We start from the raw sequence: 15,581 nt of genomic DNA, 5'->3' as shown, positions 1-15,581 counted from the left end.
GTCGGGTCCAGTTTTTCATCCTGTCGTAATTTCACAATAGTGTCGTGAATTATTTTCCAAACCCCTGTAAGTTTTGATTTTTCTTGACAGTTCTCAAGTGTTGGGAACCAAAAGTTATCTGTAGGTATCCATGTTGTAGAACTTGTTCTGTTATTTTCGTTGAAAATTTTGTTTTTTGATTTGTAATTGACGATAAAATTTTGTAATTGACAATATAATTGATGGTTCAATAGGATGTATATAGTTTACTTGATTTGGCGTCAAGAAAATGAACTTTGCTATTCGAGTTCGTGGTGAAATGGTAACAGTGAAAGGATTCAAGTTGAAAGTTCCAATTATCGTTTTTCGTTGTGGATCAAGTTTGTTTATGGAAGAAGTGACACATAGGCTGGATTTTTTCTCGAATAAAGAAGACGGCTCAATTATTCCAATGGCATTGTTAAATGCGATATCTGGTTTGAGAATCGATACTTCGACAATATCTTGATAATTTGGCTTCAGTGTTGTTTTACTTACTGTAATAAGTACTTGCTGTCTTGAGTTTTCTTGGTTACCTATGGAGTTGAGACTCAAGGTAACATCTGGAAAATATAATAGTTTCTTTGACGGATCAATAACAATTTGATTTTTGATAAAGAATGGTTATCAAGAATTGCAGTACTCATTTGATCAAGAACGAGAAACTCTTCGCTATATGTATTCAAACCAAAATTTAGTTCCATAAGTACTTTTCCTAGTACTCTGACTCTTTCAGGAAAATTGTTCGGTGATTTAATAACACACGCTGGTTTGTTTTGCGTAATTTTTTGTAGTATACTTTTTGAAAGTGCACTTGAGAATGCTCCAGTGTCAATAATATTTTAAAGCAATATCCGTGAAAGTGTAATGGTAAATAGAAAAGATTTGTACCCGCTATCGGCACTGAATTATAACTACTGTTAGCTAGTGCTGTAAGAAAAGGCTGCTGCTGCGTAATTTGTTTTTTGGGATTGTAGCGAATGGCACATGCGTTCCTCGCTGTGGTACTGGTTTGAACCAACACTGACTCTGTATGTGGCCTGGTTGACCACAGTTTCTACAAATAATCGGCCTATATCTGTGATCACGGCCAAGTTGGTTATAGAAACCACTGCCAGTATGACCGAATTGTTGTCGTTGGTAACCTTGGTGGTTCGAGGGTCTGTTATTCCCGCGGTTTGAATTGAACTGTATTTGTCGTCGGCCTCGAAAGTTACCTCTATGAAACCCTCTGTTGTTTGACCGGTCGACCGATATTTGCATTTTATTCATTTGCCTTCCGAGTTCTCTTTGACTAGACGCTAAATTTTCATTAGCAGCCGCGATGTTGTTCAATGCTGTTGCAAGGCTACTTGAGCTGTTGTCAGTAGTAGAATTGAATCCTGTCGCTTGAGCGTCTTCATCAGGCAAGATGCTTTTTAATGTTAGTCTTTTTGAGACTGATGCACATAGGTCATTCACATTTGTTGTTTCCGGTTGCATCAGAAGCTTCAATCTTATATGCGTAGGCATTCCTGAAATGAATGCATCCCTTATTCGCCTTGTTCGTTCTGCTGAATAGTCGTTTCCTCCAGAGTCTGTAAATGCTATATTAGCAAGTCTTGTGATGTCTGTCAGAAAGTCTTCTGGCGTCTCTTTTGATTGATTAAACTTTCGTTCTTGAAACTTTAATGCTCCACTTGTAAAGCTCCACTCTATTTGCGCTCAAATATAGGTTTACTAGTGATAATAACGCATTATTAAGTGTGTTTTTGCTGGCCGCTGGTAATTCCAGAAAATAGTTTAGAGCACCGCCTTGCAAACGAAGTTTTAAAAATCCAACCTGTTGGGCGTTTGGTACTTGTGCGAGGGCGATGGAAGATTCCAGTTGCTCAGGGAATACTCTAAAGTCTTCTGTAACAGCTCCCGTAAATGGGGTCAAGCTGATGCTTTGTGGCGCTGCTGCTGGTGGAGGTGGAGCAATTCCTCGAATGGCTGTTGCAATAGCATTTGCAGCTGCCGCAACATCTGCCATTTTGTCAAGATTGTAACTTAAATCTCAAAAAGACAAATTTTTTCTAAAAGTTCTGGGATGGATCAATGTAAGGATAATTTAAGATGTAAGATAATGATATCAAAAAATGTATAGAGTAAATAGGAAACCAATATAAATTATGGAAAGTTGATAAGTAAGGAAAAATAATTAATCAAGTTTGAAGCACATTTGGGGGTTTAAATGAATTGTTATGTTCGCTAAATCCAGTCCCGATAAAATTGAAATAAAATCCGGGCAGGTGTTTTCTGTAAAATAGAAGCATTTACGATTGTCAATTGTATAGATTAAATGCAAGTTTGTTGAGGTAGAATTGATTATGTAACTGTTTAATAGACCTTCTTTGTCGCCAATTCGAATTCTAAGCTTTTTTCGCCCACGCTCACAGTTTTAAACATTTTTTTTAAAAAAAATATATAAAACTATGCGTTCTTTCGAAACAAATAATCAACTTTTGAAGTGTTTAATGTATATTAACTTTCTGCTCTTTTCCTGTCACCATCTTCTATCACTATTACTTCTATCTTTTCTAACTATTTCAGATGCAGGTTCTTAGCAGATTCCCTCTAATTCTCTCAGTTTCAAAACATCTTTCTGCAACTTTATTCTAACAGTCTATCTCTTCTAACTCTTTCATGCAACTTCTTCAATTGTTTTTGTAAGTCAATCTAATAAACCAATCACAATCCATTTCTAAATATCTACAAATTCATTTTGCCATATCAGAATTTCAACCAATAGAAAAGTGTAATTCATATCAAATCTGGATTGGGAATTTGTATATGACAGTTTGGGAAGGGATTGGACTTAATTTTTTTTTCGCAATATGGTTTTTCCGTACAATCTAATCACTCAAATTTTTCTAAGCATAAAGTGCAGAGCAATCGCTGACTGCTGAACTATAATAAATTTAGTTCAGCAGCAGAGTGAGGTCTGAAGGGATTGAGTGATTCTTTTTGAACTCATTTAAAATTCTTAAATTTTCTCCGTCAGATTTTAAACTTGCTAAAAAATAGTTTTTAATGATCTCCTGGTTCGTAAAGCTCTTGGATTTTGCAAAAATTTCTTTAAATTAGACGTTATGTAACTACTTGCATTAGAAAATGTTTCCTTTTCAATCTGATTCTGGAAATTGAAAGTTCAATTTTAAAACGCTTCAGATTAAATTCGGCAGAATTCTCACCTAATTTCAGCGCTTCCGAAAAAAAATGAGATTTTTCAGCATGCTCAATACATTCTTTAAAAAATTTAATTTTTTTTTTACAAAAACTGAGCACATCTTTTTCTTGTAAGACTTAGGCGCTGAAAAATATTTTTTTTTCAACGGCTTTCAGCACATGTGTTACATTAGTAAAAAAAACTGGATACCGTTCAGAATGCTATTAACAAGCAGTCTTGGTAAAACGGGTTTGCGTTTGTTTTTGTACACGTTTTTGGCTTAATAAAACAGGAAGAGATAGAAAGCTTTCAAAAACTCAAAAAACTCTCGAGCTCAAGTCACTTGGAAAATTAAAAACATAATTGCCCATCAAAGGGACGATGAGATCTGCCATAATTGAGACCAGGAGACAAAAAAATAACATTCTGAAATTTTTGTGTCCAAATCTCAAGTTTATTTTTTTGAGAAAAAGACTGATTAAAAAAGTCAAAATGGCGTAAAGTAGAAACAAAATTAAACCAAGATAAATGGTATATTACGAGATGAATTATGGGATAACATTCATTGACACAAACATTGACTTGTAATCAAGAAGTGAGAAAAAACTAGGAAGGGCAAAGTAAATTCACATTTGTTTTTTTAAAGAACAAGTGCAAAACGATTGCTGACTGCTGAACTAAATTAATTTTAGTTCAAGAGCAAAGTAATGTCGGAAGAGATTGTTTGATTCTTTTCAACTAACTGAAATTTCTTAAACATTCTTTTTTAGATTTTGAACTTGCTAAAAAATATTTTTTAATGATCTCTTGGTTCGTAAAGCTCTTGGATTTTAGGAAAATTTCTTTAAATTAGACGTTATGTAACTATATGCATTACAAAATGTTTTCTTTTTCAATATGATTCCTTAACGTTTTTCAAAAAATAATCGAGATATCAATTTTAAATCCAATTACTTTCAGCATTTTTCCTTAACCAATCTTAAGGGCTGTTATGAACCGTGGCTGTGGCAGCAGATCTTTCAACTAAATCCTTACAAAAAAATCTTTATATCAATATTATGAGTACAGATCTCACATAATTTCAGCAAATCAGAAAAAGAGGTTTTCAGCTTTTTTTAACACATTCCATGCAAAAACTCAGCACAATTCATAAACAATTTGAGCACATCTTTCAACGCTTTCATTGCATCAAAGCAGCTCTTCTAATTTCTTCCATACATAAATTCAACACATTTCCTGCAAAAGTTCTGCAAATCTTTCAACACATTCCTCAAATTAAATCAACAATTCCAAAATTTGGCACAATTTCACCTAATTTCAATACTTCGGAAAAAGAGAGATTTTCAGCGTGTTCAGTACACTCTTTAAATAATTTTAACTTTTTTCTTACAAAAACTCAGCTCATCTTTTTGCTGTAAGATTTAGAGCTGAAAGATATTTCTTTTTCCACGGCTGTCATCAAATGTGTTGCATTAGTAAAAAAAGTGGATACCGTTCAGAATGCTATTAACAAGTAGGCTTGGTAAAACGGGTTTGCACATAAGGCTCTGGCCGCACTCATCCACATTTTAGGCTTAATAAAACAGGAGGAGATAGAACGCTTTCAAAAGCTCAAAAAACTCTCCAACTCAAATCACTTTTTATATTGAAAAATAATTGCACATCAAAGGGACGATGAGATCCGCCATAATTCAGACCAGGAGACAAAAAACAACATACTGAAACAGAGACAACATTATTTATATCCAAATCTCGAGTTTAGTTTTTGAGAAAAAACATTAAAAAAGACAAAATGGCGTCAATTAAAAACAAAGTCAAACCAAAATAATTGGTATTTTACGAGATGAATTATGATATATCTGTCATTGACGCAAACATAGATTTTTCAACAAGTAGAGATAAAAACCCTAGAGGAGCAAAGTAAAAAGTAACATTTTTATTTTTCATGAGAACATGTAATTTCAAAATCAACAAAATTAGCAACCAACTGAAACTATTCATTGCGTCCGTTTACTTCTTCAAGAAAACTTTGAGATCCGTGTTTATACACGATTTGTCATACGTCTACAAAACGGGCGAAAAATACAGAAAAACTTCAAAGTTTGAATAAAGTATCGCGAAATACTGGTTCCATGCCTTTGAAACGGAAAACAATACACTAAAAACAGTATAAAAGTTCAATTGAGCTTTCATAAAAATCCACAACTTGCTTGTGGCTCGTAAAAAATTGGACTGGGTAACAATTAGACAAAAAATATCAAAGATCTGGGATTATCCAGAAAATTTTATACGACTACAAATAAAACTACAAAAAAGACAAAAATAAAAACTTTCATTTTTTTCTGGTAGAAGACGGTGTCGAAACTGTTAAAAACATAATCTTTTCCTTGATTGATGTGTTCGGTTTTTCATTTTTCAAAATTCCAAAAAAGTGATATCTGGCCTGTTAATAAGGTGATGAGACAGGAGAAAACATCAACGATTTGACAATTTCTAAAAATCTAAATTTTTTCGTGAAGATTCACAATATCAAAGCCGAAAAACCCTTTCCTAAAAATTAAAACAGCAAAAACTATCACCTTAATCCATTAAAAAGGCAAAATATTGTTGCTGACCTCAGGATGCAAGATGAACAAAAAATAAATAAAGCGGCAAAGCTCCTTACTCCATTGTTCATTTTGCATGTCTTTTGAAAAAGTCAATATGTCCACAATTTTTAGCCAGAAACTAGATTGGCTCCATAAAACTCATTAGGCAGCCAAAAAAACCTGTCACTGGAGAATATTTATTTGAATTACTTTTTTCTATTTTAGACCTCGAAAACTCAGTGGACAAAATTAAGTTAAGAAAAAAGGTTTTTTTATTATATATTCTACGTTGTACTCTTTTTCTAATGATTCTACAGAAAACCCTCTACGATGAATATATCATTTGGCCAAAACTGACTGAACAAAAAACAGAATCTTAAAGGAATGTAAAGTGGGTCGGAACAAAAATTTGCTACAAAATTTCGCAACAAAATTTTGCTAGCATAGCAAAGCTGCGACAGCGAATCTTTAGACACATTCCCTACAAAAAATCAATAACCCGCAATTTCAGTACAACTCTCACATACATCCAACACTTCTAAATTTAGGCACAATTCTTACTTAATTTGCGCACTGCCGAAAAATAAGATTTTTAACACGTTCAGCATATTTCTTACAAAAAATCAGGGCAACTTTTTCATGTCAGATTTTTGCGCTAAGAGATATTGTTTTCAGCGGCTTTCAGCACATGTGTTACGTTATTGTTAGTAAAAAGAACTTGATACAGTTCAGCATGATATTAACAAGGAGGCTCGGTGAAATGGGTTTGCACATAAGGCTCCGGCCGCACTCAGGCACATTTTTGGCTTAATAAAACAGGAAGAGATAGAAAGCTTTCAAAAGCTCAAACAACTCTCCAGCTGAAATCACTTTTTATTTTGAAAAATAATTGCACATCAAAGGGACGATGAGATCTGCCATAATTGAGACCAGCAGACAAGAAAAAGAACACGGAATTTTTTCTGTCCAAATCTCATCTTTATTTTTTTGAGAAAAAACTGATTCAAAACGTCAAAATGGCGTCAAATAAAAACAAAGTCAAACCAAAGTAATTGGTATTATATCTGATGAATTATGGTATAACAGTAATAGACGCACACATAGACTTGTTAACAAGGAGAGAGTAAAACCCAGGAAGGGCAAAGTAAAACGTAACGTTTTTCTAAAAGAACATTTAATTTCAGAGTCAACAAAATTAGCTACAAAAACTGAAATCATTCCTTGGGTCCAATTACATCTTCAGAAAACTTTCGAGATCCGTCTGCATTCATAGTTTGTCTTACGTCTATAAAACGAACGATAAATACAGAAAAAGAGTTATAATATGGTTAAAATTTAGCAAATAACCGGTTTCAAAACCTTTAAAACGTAAAGCATTACGCTGCAATATAATTCTTTGTGACTTCATAAACACCAACAGTTTGTCAAGTGACTTGTAAATAATTGCTTAGGTTTACAATTAGACAAAAAAATACAGCGAAGCGCAAAGTAAAAACATCCACTGTATTTTTTCAAAATATTTGATTTCAAAAAGTCATGGAAAATATTAGCCATCATCCGATATCAGTAATTAAGTTTGTTTTTTATCCACAAGAAGCCAATAAAACCTGTAATTATCCATAAATTTTTATAGGACTACAAAAAGAACGACAAAAACAAAAAAAAAACAAAATTCCGTAAAATTCTGATAGAAGACGGTGTGGAAGCCGTTAAAACAATAATATATTTCTTGATTGATGTGTTCAATTGTCCTGTTTTTAAAACATCACTTATGTGATGACTGGCCTATGGTCATTGCGATAAGACAACAATTTGAAACAATTTGAAACAATTTGAAACCTCAACAATTTGAAACAGCCTAAAAACCGAAAATTTGTTATGAGGCTTCGCAGTATCGTAGCCAAAAATTCTTACTTAGAATATAAAGCCGCAATGAACATTAAATCTTATTCCATTAAAAAAGCAATGCCGCTAGTTCTTGCTGATCATAAGATAAAAGTTGACCAAAAAAGTCGCAGAGCTCTTTAATCCAGTGTTCATTTTGAAAAGAAGTATTTTTAAATGTCAAATTTTAAATGACCACAAGCTTTTGGCTAAAAGCTAGGTTGGTTTCAGCAAAACTCTTTGAAAGGCCAGAAGAACCTGTCATTTTTAATTCTTTAATTGAATAAATCTGTTCTATAAGTAATATAAAAAGCGAAAAAACCAAAATTATTTTTTAAAAAGGCAGCCACTGAGTACAATCCCCATTATTTTTGGACTGCGAAAAAGCAACGATTCGACCGAAGCTAGCCTTGTTGTTGCTTTTCCTTCATTACAAAAACGTTATGGTTCCGAACATAAAGGATATGGAAAAACTGACAATAACAGTAATTTTGAAAATAATTGACAGTAAATAAATAATGCATTTTGGATTTTAATTAAAGTTAAATTAGCTAAAGTTGGCAAAATGTTAATTCAACAACACTTTTCAAGGAAACGCATTCAACATTAGTCGTCTATGGAGTATACGCAGATTGTGTCGACATTTTTTAGGTATGTTAGTCTGTCAAAATTTGAATAAAGTGCACTAACACAAAGTGCCATATTAGCGAAAAAGTTGCGTTGAAGAGTTCAACAACACTCTTTTATCTTTTAGAGGTAATCCCATCAATACTATCGATAACAATTTTGACAAAATTTTTTTCAAAATTGAAATTGGCATAAAATTGTTTAAAAGTAAGGAAAAAGGGAAGACAAAAATCGAAAATCCGTCCAATTTTGACAAAACTCTAGACCTCGATAACTCCGAGGAAAAACGAAATTCAAAAAAAAATGTTTCAATTATATTCTACGTATTATTATATTGTACTGTTTTTCTAGTGATACCAATGACAACCCTTTACGATGAATATATCGACTGGCCAAATTTGACTGAACGAAAAAAAGAATTCCGAAGAATCCTAAAGTTCGCCAAAAAAAAAATTTTGCTAGCAAAGCATTGAAATTGACATTAACCATTAATCACTTTATTTGATGTGTTCATCAAATGCTTGAGTGGGTTTTTAATTTGATCTAGTAATGGGAGAACATGAAAGAGTTCCTTTAGCTCTCCCTTGACTAACTTATTCATCTAATTTATTCATCGAATTTCAACTAATTTATGCATTAAACTGTATTATCTCACCTGGTTTAGCTAGAACCAAATCAGAAAAGTTTTACAAATAGAACTCAAGCAAGTCCAAACAGTATTGTTTAACTTGTAATAAAGCTGCTCAAATTGACATTCACAGTCAGTTAAAACCTTGCTGTCAAATCAGAACGCTAAAGAACTCAGTTTTCAAGCTCCTGCTTTTCAAAAAAAGACGTCATCAGGAGTGTAGTTTAACCTCTCATCTCAGAGCTGTCTCATCTCTTCCATATTGAGGTAGGTTTAAAATTATCACCCCAAAGCAACTAAAAACATTTTAAAAAATTCCACAAAAATTAGTTGGACAGGAAAAATTTGTATTTTACTGCCTAGAACCCAAAATCCTATCAAAAGCACAAAAAAATTGTTGAGTGGTTCTACTATTTGTCCCGAGTGTTCTGTTGCTGCTCTAAAAGGCAGCCCTCGCGGCTTTATGCAAAACCTTTCATCAAAAATTTGAAATATTAAAAAAGAGGAAAAGCAATTTCAAGGTTTTAGCAAGAAATATAAATGAAGACCTTCGCATGAATAAAAAAACATAAATGAAGTCGGAAAAAGCCCTTCACCCAAATTATTTTGAGTTTTCAAATAAACTCACATACCACGGACGCTTGTATCTGCACAAGATACTATCTCAATGTCAATTCTGTCTCTTCACCAAAAAAGTCACAAAAGAATGTCTAACAGAAGTTGGTTACAGGCCATAAAAGTACAAAATGATCTTATCCATAATTTCTTTTAAATTTCAAGTTCACATCCCAGCAAGTCTATTATTGAACGAAAGTCAATTGACTAACTAAATTTGTTATTAATTCAAACCCAGTGGCTTATTTGAGCAAAACTCTTTTAGAGATAAACCCAACAACACTATCGGTAACATTTTTCAGAAAACTTTTATCAAAACTAAATTTGGCAAAAAATTGCTCAAAAGTAAGGAAAAAAGGGAAGAAAAAAATCGAAAATCAGTCAAGTTTTGACAAGACTCTAGATCTCGATAACTCTGTGGAAAAGAAACGAAATAAAAAAAATGTACTAGTTTTATATTCTACGCTGTACTGTCTTTCTAATGATACCACTGACAACCCTATCGACTGGCCAAATTTGACTGAAAGAAAAAAAGAAACCCGAAGAAACCTAAAGTTTGCCGGAACAAAAATTTTGCTAGCAAAGCATTGAAATTGACATTACTCATTAATCACTTTATTTCATGTGTTCATCAAATGCTTGAATGGGTTTTTAATTTGACCTAGTAATGGGAAAACATGAAAGAGTTCCTTTAGCTCTCCCTTAAATAATTCATTTATCTAATTTATTCATAAAACTTCAACTAATTTAAGCATTGAACTGTATTATCTCACCTGGTTTAGTTAGAACCAAATCAGAAAAGTTTTACAAACAGAACTCAGGCAAGTCCAAACAGTATTGTTTAACTTGCAATAAAGCTGCACAAATTGTCATTCACAGTCAGTTGGAACTTTGCTGTCAAATCAGAACGCTAAATAACTCAGTTTTCAAGCTCCTGCTTTTCCAAAAAAGACGTCATCAGGAGTGTAGTTTAACCTCTCATCTCAGAGCTGTCTCATCTCTTTCATATTGAGGTAGGTTTAAAATTATCACTCCAAAGCAACTAAAAACATTTTAAAAATTTCCACAAAAATTAATTGGCCAGGAAGCATTTGTATTTTGACTGGCTAGAACCCAAAATCCAATCAAAGCACAAAAGAATTGTTGAGTGGTTCTACTATTTGTCCCGAGTGTTCTGTTGCTGCGCAAAAAGGTAGCCCCCGCGGCTTTTTTCATAGTTTTACATCGAATATTTGAAATATCAGAAAAAAGAAAAGCATTTTCAAGGTTTTTGCAAGAAACATAAATGAAGACCTTAGCATGAATGAAGAAACATAAATGAAGTCCGAAAAAGCCCTTCACCAAAATTATTTAGAGTTTTCAAATAAACTAACAGACCACTGATGCTGGTATCTGCAACAGATCCTATCTCAATGTCAATTCTAGCTTTTCACCAAAAAAATCACAAAATTATGTCTAACAGAAGTTGGTTACAGGCCATAAAATTATCAAATGATCTTTTCCATAATTTCTTTTAAGTTTCAAGTTCACATCCCAGCAAGTCTACTTTTGAACGAAAGTCAATTGACTAACTAAATTTGTTGTTAATTCAAACCAAGTGGCTTATTTGAGCGATACTCTTTTAGAGGTAAACCCAACAACACTATCGGTAACAACTTTTATCAAAATTAAATTTGGCAAAAAATTGATCAAAAGTAAGGAAAAAGGAAAGAAAAAAACCGAAAATCAGTCAAATTTTGGCAAAATTCTAGATCTCGATAACTCCGTGGAAAAAAAACGAAATAAAAAAAATGTTTTAGTTTTATGTTCTACGCTGTACTGTCTTTCTACTGATACCACTGACAACCCTATCGACTGGCCAAATTTGACCGAAAGAAAAAAAGAAACCCAAAGAAACCTAAAGTTTGCCGGAACGAAAATTTTGCTAGCAGAGCATTGAAATTGACATTACCCATTAATCACTTTATTTCATGTGTTCATCAAATGCTTGAATGGGTTTTTAATTTGACCTAGTAATGGGAAAACATGAAAAAGTTCCTTTAGCTCTCCCTTAAACAATTTATTTATCTAATTTATTCATAAAACTTCAACTAATTTAAGCATTGAACTGTATTATCTCACCTGGTTTAGTTAGAACCAAATCAGAAAAGTTTTACAAACAAAACTCAAGCAAGTCCAAACAGCATTGTTTAACTTGCAATAAAGCTGCTCAAATTGACATTCATAGTCAGTTGAACCTTTGCTGTCAAATCAGAACGCTAAATAACTCAGTTTTCAAGCTCCTGCTTTCCAAAAAAGACGTCATCAGGAGTGTAGTTTAACCTCTCATCTCAGAGCTGTCTCATCTGTTTCATATTGAGGTAGGTTTAAAATTATCACCCCAAAGCAACTAAAAACATTTTAAAAATTTCCACAAAAATTAATTGGCCAGGAAGCATTTGTATTTTGACTGGCTAGAATCCAAAATCCTACCAAAGCACAAAAGAATTGTTGAGTGGTTCTTTTATTTGTTCCGAGTGTTCTGTTGCTGCTCCAAAAGGCAGCCCTCGCGGCTTTTTTCTAAACTTTACATCGAATATTTGAAATATCAAAAAAGAGGGAAAGCAATTTCAAGGTTTTAGCAAGAAACATAAATGAAGACCTTCGCATGAATGAAAAAACATAAATGAAGTCCGAAAAAGCCCTTCACCAAAATTATTTAGAGTTTTCAAATAAACTAACAGACCACTGATGCTGGTATCTGCAACAGATCCTATCTCAATGTCAATTCTAGCTTTTCACCAAAAAAAATCACAAAATTATGTCTAACAGAAGTTGGTTACAGGCCATAAAATTATCAAATGATCTTTTCCATAATTTCTTTTAAGTTTCAAGTTCACATCCCAGCAAGTCTACTTTTGAACGAAAGTCAATTGACTAACTAAATTTGTTGTTAATTCAAACCAAGTGGCTTATTTGAGCGATACTCTTTTAGAGGTAAACCCAACAACACTATCGGTAACAACTTTTATCAAAATTAAATTTGGCAAAAAATTGATCAAAAGTAAGGAAAAAGGAAAGAAAAAAACCGAAAATCAGTCAAATTTTGGCAAAATTCTAGATCTCGATAACTCCGTGGAAAAAAAACGAAATAAAAAAAATGTTTTAGTTTTATGTTCTACGCTGTACTGTCTTTCCACTGATACCACTGACAACCCTATCGACTGGCCAAATTTGACCGAAAGAAAAAAAGAAACCCAAAGAAACCTAAAGTTTGCCGGAACGAAAATTTTGCTAGCAGAGCATTGAAATTGACATTACCCATTAATCACTTTATTTCATGTGTTCATCAAATGCTTGAATGGGTTTTTAATTTGACCTAGTAATGGGAAAACATGAAAAAGTTCCTTTAGCTCTCCCTTAAACAATTTATTGGGATCCTATCTCAATGTCAATTCTAGCTTTTCACCAAAAAAAATCACAAAATTATGTCTAACAGAAGTTGGTTACAGGCCATAAAATTATCAAATGATCTTTTCCATAATTTCTTTTAAGTTTCAAGTTCACATCCCAGGAAGTCTACTTTTGAACGAAAGTCAATTGACTAACTAAATTTGTTGTTAATTCAGAACCGGGGGCTTTTTCGAGCGATAATCATTTACTTCATTCTCTCTGTCTCTCTCACACACACGATCTTTCGTTTCTCTATTTCTCTCTGTTTTATCTCTCACACTCTCACTGTTTTCTCTCTCTCTCTCACTTTGTGTCTTTTTTTCTCTCTCCTCTCTTTCTCTGTCTCGCTCCTTCTCTCTCTCTCTCTCTCTCTCTCTCTCTCTCTTCTCTCTCTCCCTCTCTCTCTCTCTCTCTCTCTCTCTCTCTCTCTCTCTGCTTTTCTTTCATGCGTGATTTTTTGCATTTCATCAATATCCTGCTCAGACATTTACTACTCTATCAAAAATTAAGATAGCTATAAGTTGTTGCAAAATTATGTACAGTGTAAACTTCAGCCGATGAAAACAGCTTACTGTCAATATGTGTTTCCTTTTGTCCATTTTAATTGACTATCAAAATTTTTATATCATCCTTTTCATCACCCGTTAAAAATTTTAATTATGTGATATCATCAATTAAAACGCAAAGCTCGACAAAAAAATGTGCCAATTCATTCCGAAAAAACTTCTAATAATATTTCTTTTTGTTTCTTAATTCTGTGACTGCCTTGTTTTATTACAATTATTCTTTTCAATTCCGAAAGATCACTGGTTTTTTAAATGTCATCAAATTCAAAAAATTAAAAAATTTGTTTTTTCTGGTTAATGTCCTTTATTTTGTTGTTTATCATGTTTCAATTGAACTGCTCTGGAAAAATTGAAATTAGTCTGCAGGTATCAGATTGTTTTTCGGAGTATGATTTTATATGATTTTTAGTGTTTTTATGGGATTTTCAGCGTCACCTTTTCTCGGCTGAAATTTGCCTTTCAAGCCAAACCATTGTGCTCAATCGATTGTGAATAACATTGGCTCAACGCTTCAATAACAATTGCAGTTCTTACTATACAATTTTTGAGCTTTGGTCGTTGATTTTAAAACCATAGTAGATCCTCAGACATTTAGGACTCTTAAAGGTTTGAAATATTTCTACGTTTTTAACACCAAGCTCAGCATCGTAGAAGTGAATATATTTTATCAAGTAGTGATAACACTAACACACTAACAATAATAAAAATCAAAGTAACGGATGCAGCAGGAAAAACAGAAGGTGAAAATTATATTGGGGGAAAACAATAGCTACAACAAACAACGATATCTTCAACACATCGTCTACATCTTCAGAGCATAAGGTCCCTAAGAAAAAATTTTGATGAACTTCAGATTCTAATAAAATCGTTGAGCTCGCAGCCATCTTTTCTTTGCTTAACGGAAACATGGTTATCGGACAATCATACGAATCACCTGCTCAAAATTGACTGATATAATGAACCGTTGACATGCAATCGTCAACAGAAAGGGGTTGGTGTTGTAATTATCACAAAGAATAGAGTAGTGATGGACCTCCACAAAAAACACAATATAACAATATACAGACATTAACAACCAGGAAGTCTGGAGCCATAGCTATCTATATAACGAGTGTTTACATGAAACCTAATGCTTCTGTAAAAGATTCCTTGTTTGCGATCGAAAACCATCCTAGTGATATCTACTTACAACCAGATGAAATAAATATTCTACGTGGTGACGTTAACTTTGATCACAGCAGGGTATCAAGCAGAAAAACTAATCTTCCAAATATTCTCAGCGGTTTTGGTTTGCAAAGTTTGAAATAAACCAACGATATAAAATGAAGATAACAATTCATTTGTTGATGTCCTCTACTTGAATGAAAAATTTCAAATAGAGATCTTAGAGACATCAAAAGCTGGTCACTATACTCTAACGGTATCGAGAGATGCAGTCGGAACACATAAAGACAGGAAAACACCAGTTTCTGAAGCGGGATTTTGCTCAAAAACCGTGAATAAAAAATTAATTTTATAACGTTTAGTGAGCTGCAAAAGTCCCAGAAAGTATTTGAAACGAAGGGTATACACTCATGCTTTGAACAATTTAACTTAAAAATCCTGGAAAAAGTAAAAAAATTTATTCCAGAAAAATTAAAACATCAGGTCGAAAGAAAAAATTGGGTTGACAACCAAACCAGAAATTTGTCTAAAACTGGGAGCGTTATTGCGCTGTAAAAAGACGGTTAAGAAAAATTGTCAAAAAGAAAAAATTACATTTTCAAACAGTAGTTGCTGCCAAAAAAGCTTTAACCGGGAAAGAATCTGGATCTAAACCAAATTTGACTGTTGAGCAGTGTCATGAGTTTAATTAGTTTTTTTTACTTCTGTCGCAGAGAAATTGAACAAAAAATGTAATGGCAATTGAAATCCTGAAAAATTGCGTAAGTGTGGTGTTCAATGTATCTTCCAAATGTTACTAAGGGTGAGGTTGAAAAAATGTTATTGCCCTGATGACGAAATACAAAAGTGACTGTCTTGAGATAAGTGTA

At 33.1% G+C, this 15,581-nt stretch overlaps 1 protein-coding gene across 5 annotated transcripts in view; it reads left to right on the top strand.

Annotated features, from left to right (window-relative positions):
• Positions 1 to 15,581, top strand: part of LOC142342738 (organic cation transporter protein-like) — a 57,038-nt gene that overhangs the window by 10,861 nt on the left and 30,596 nt on the right. The window contains exon 1 of one of the 5 annotated variants that reach the window (XM_075394264.1): positions 2,691 to 2,708. The exons of the other annotated variants lie outside the window; for them this stretch is intronic. The gene's annotated coding sequence lies outside the window, so the exon portion shown is untranslated. Of the gene's footprint in view, positions 1 to 2,690; positions 2,709 to 15,581 lie in introns of those variants that run through there. 5 annotated transcript variants of the gene reach the window in all.

This window comes from Convolutriloba macropyga, chromosome 7 (assembly GCF_964194025.1).
Source record: "Convolutriloba macropyga chromosome 7, txConMacr16.3, whole genome shotgun sequence".
NCBI lineage: Eukaryota > Metazoa > Xenacoelomorpha > Acoela > Convolutidae > Convolutriloba > Convolutriloba macropyga.
Note: the sequence above shows the minus strand (reverse complement) of the source record. Positions and strands in the feature narration are given on the sequence as shown.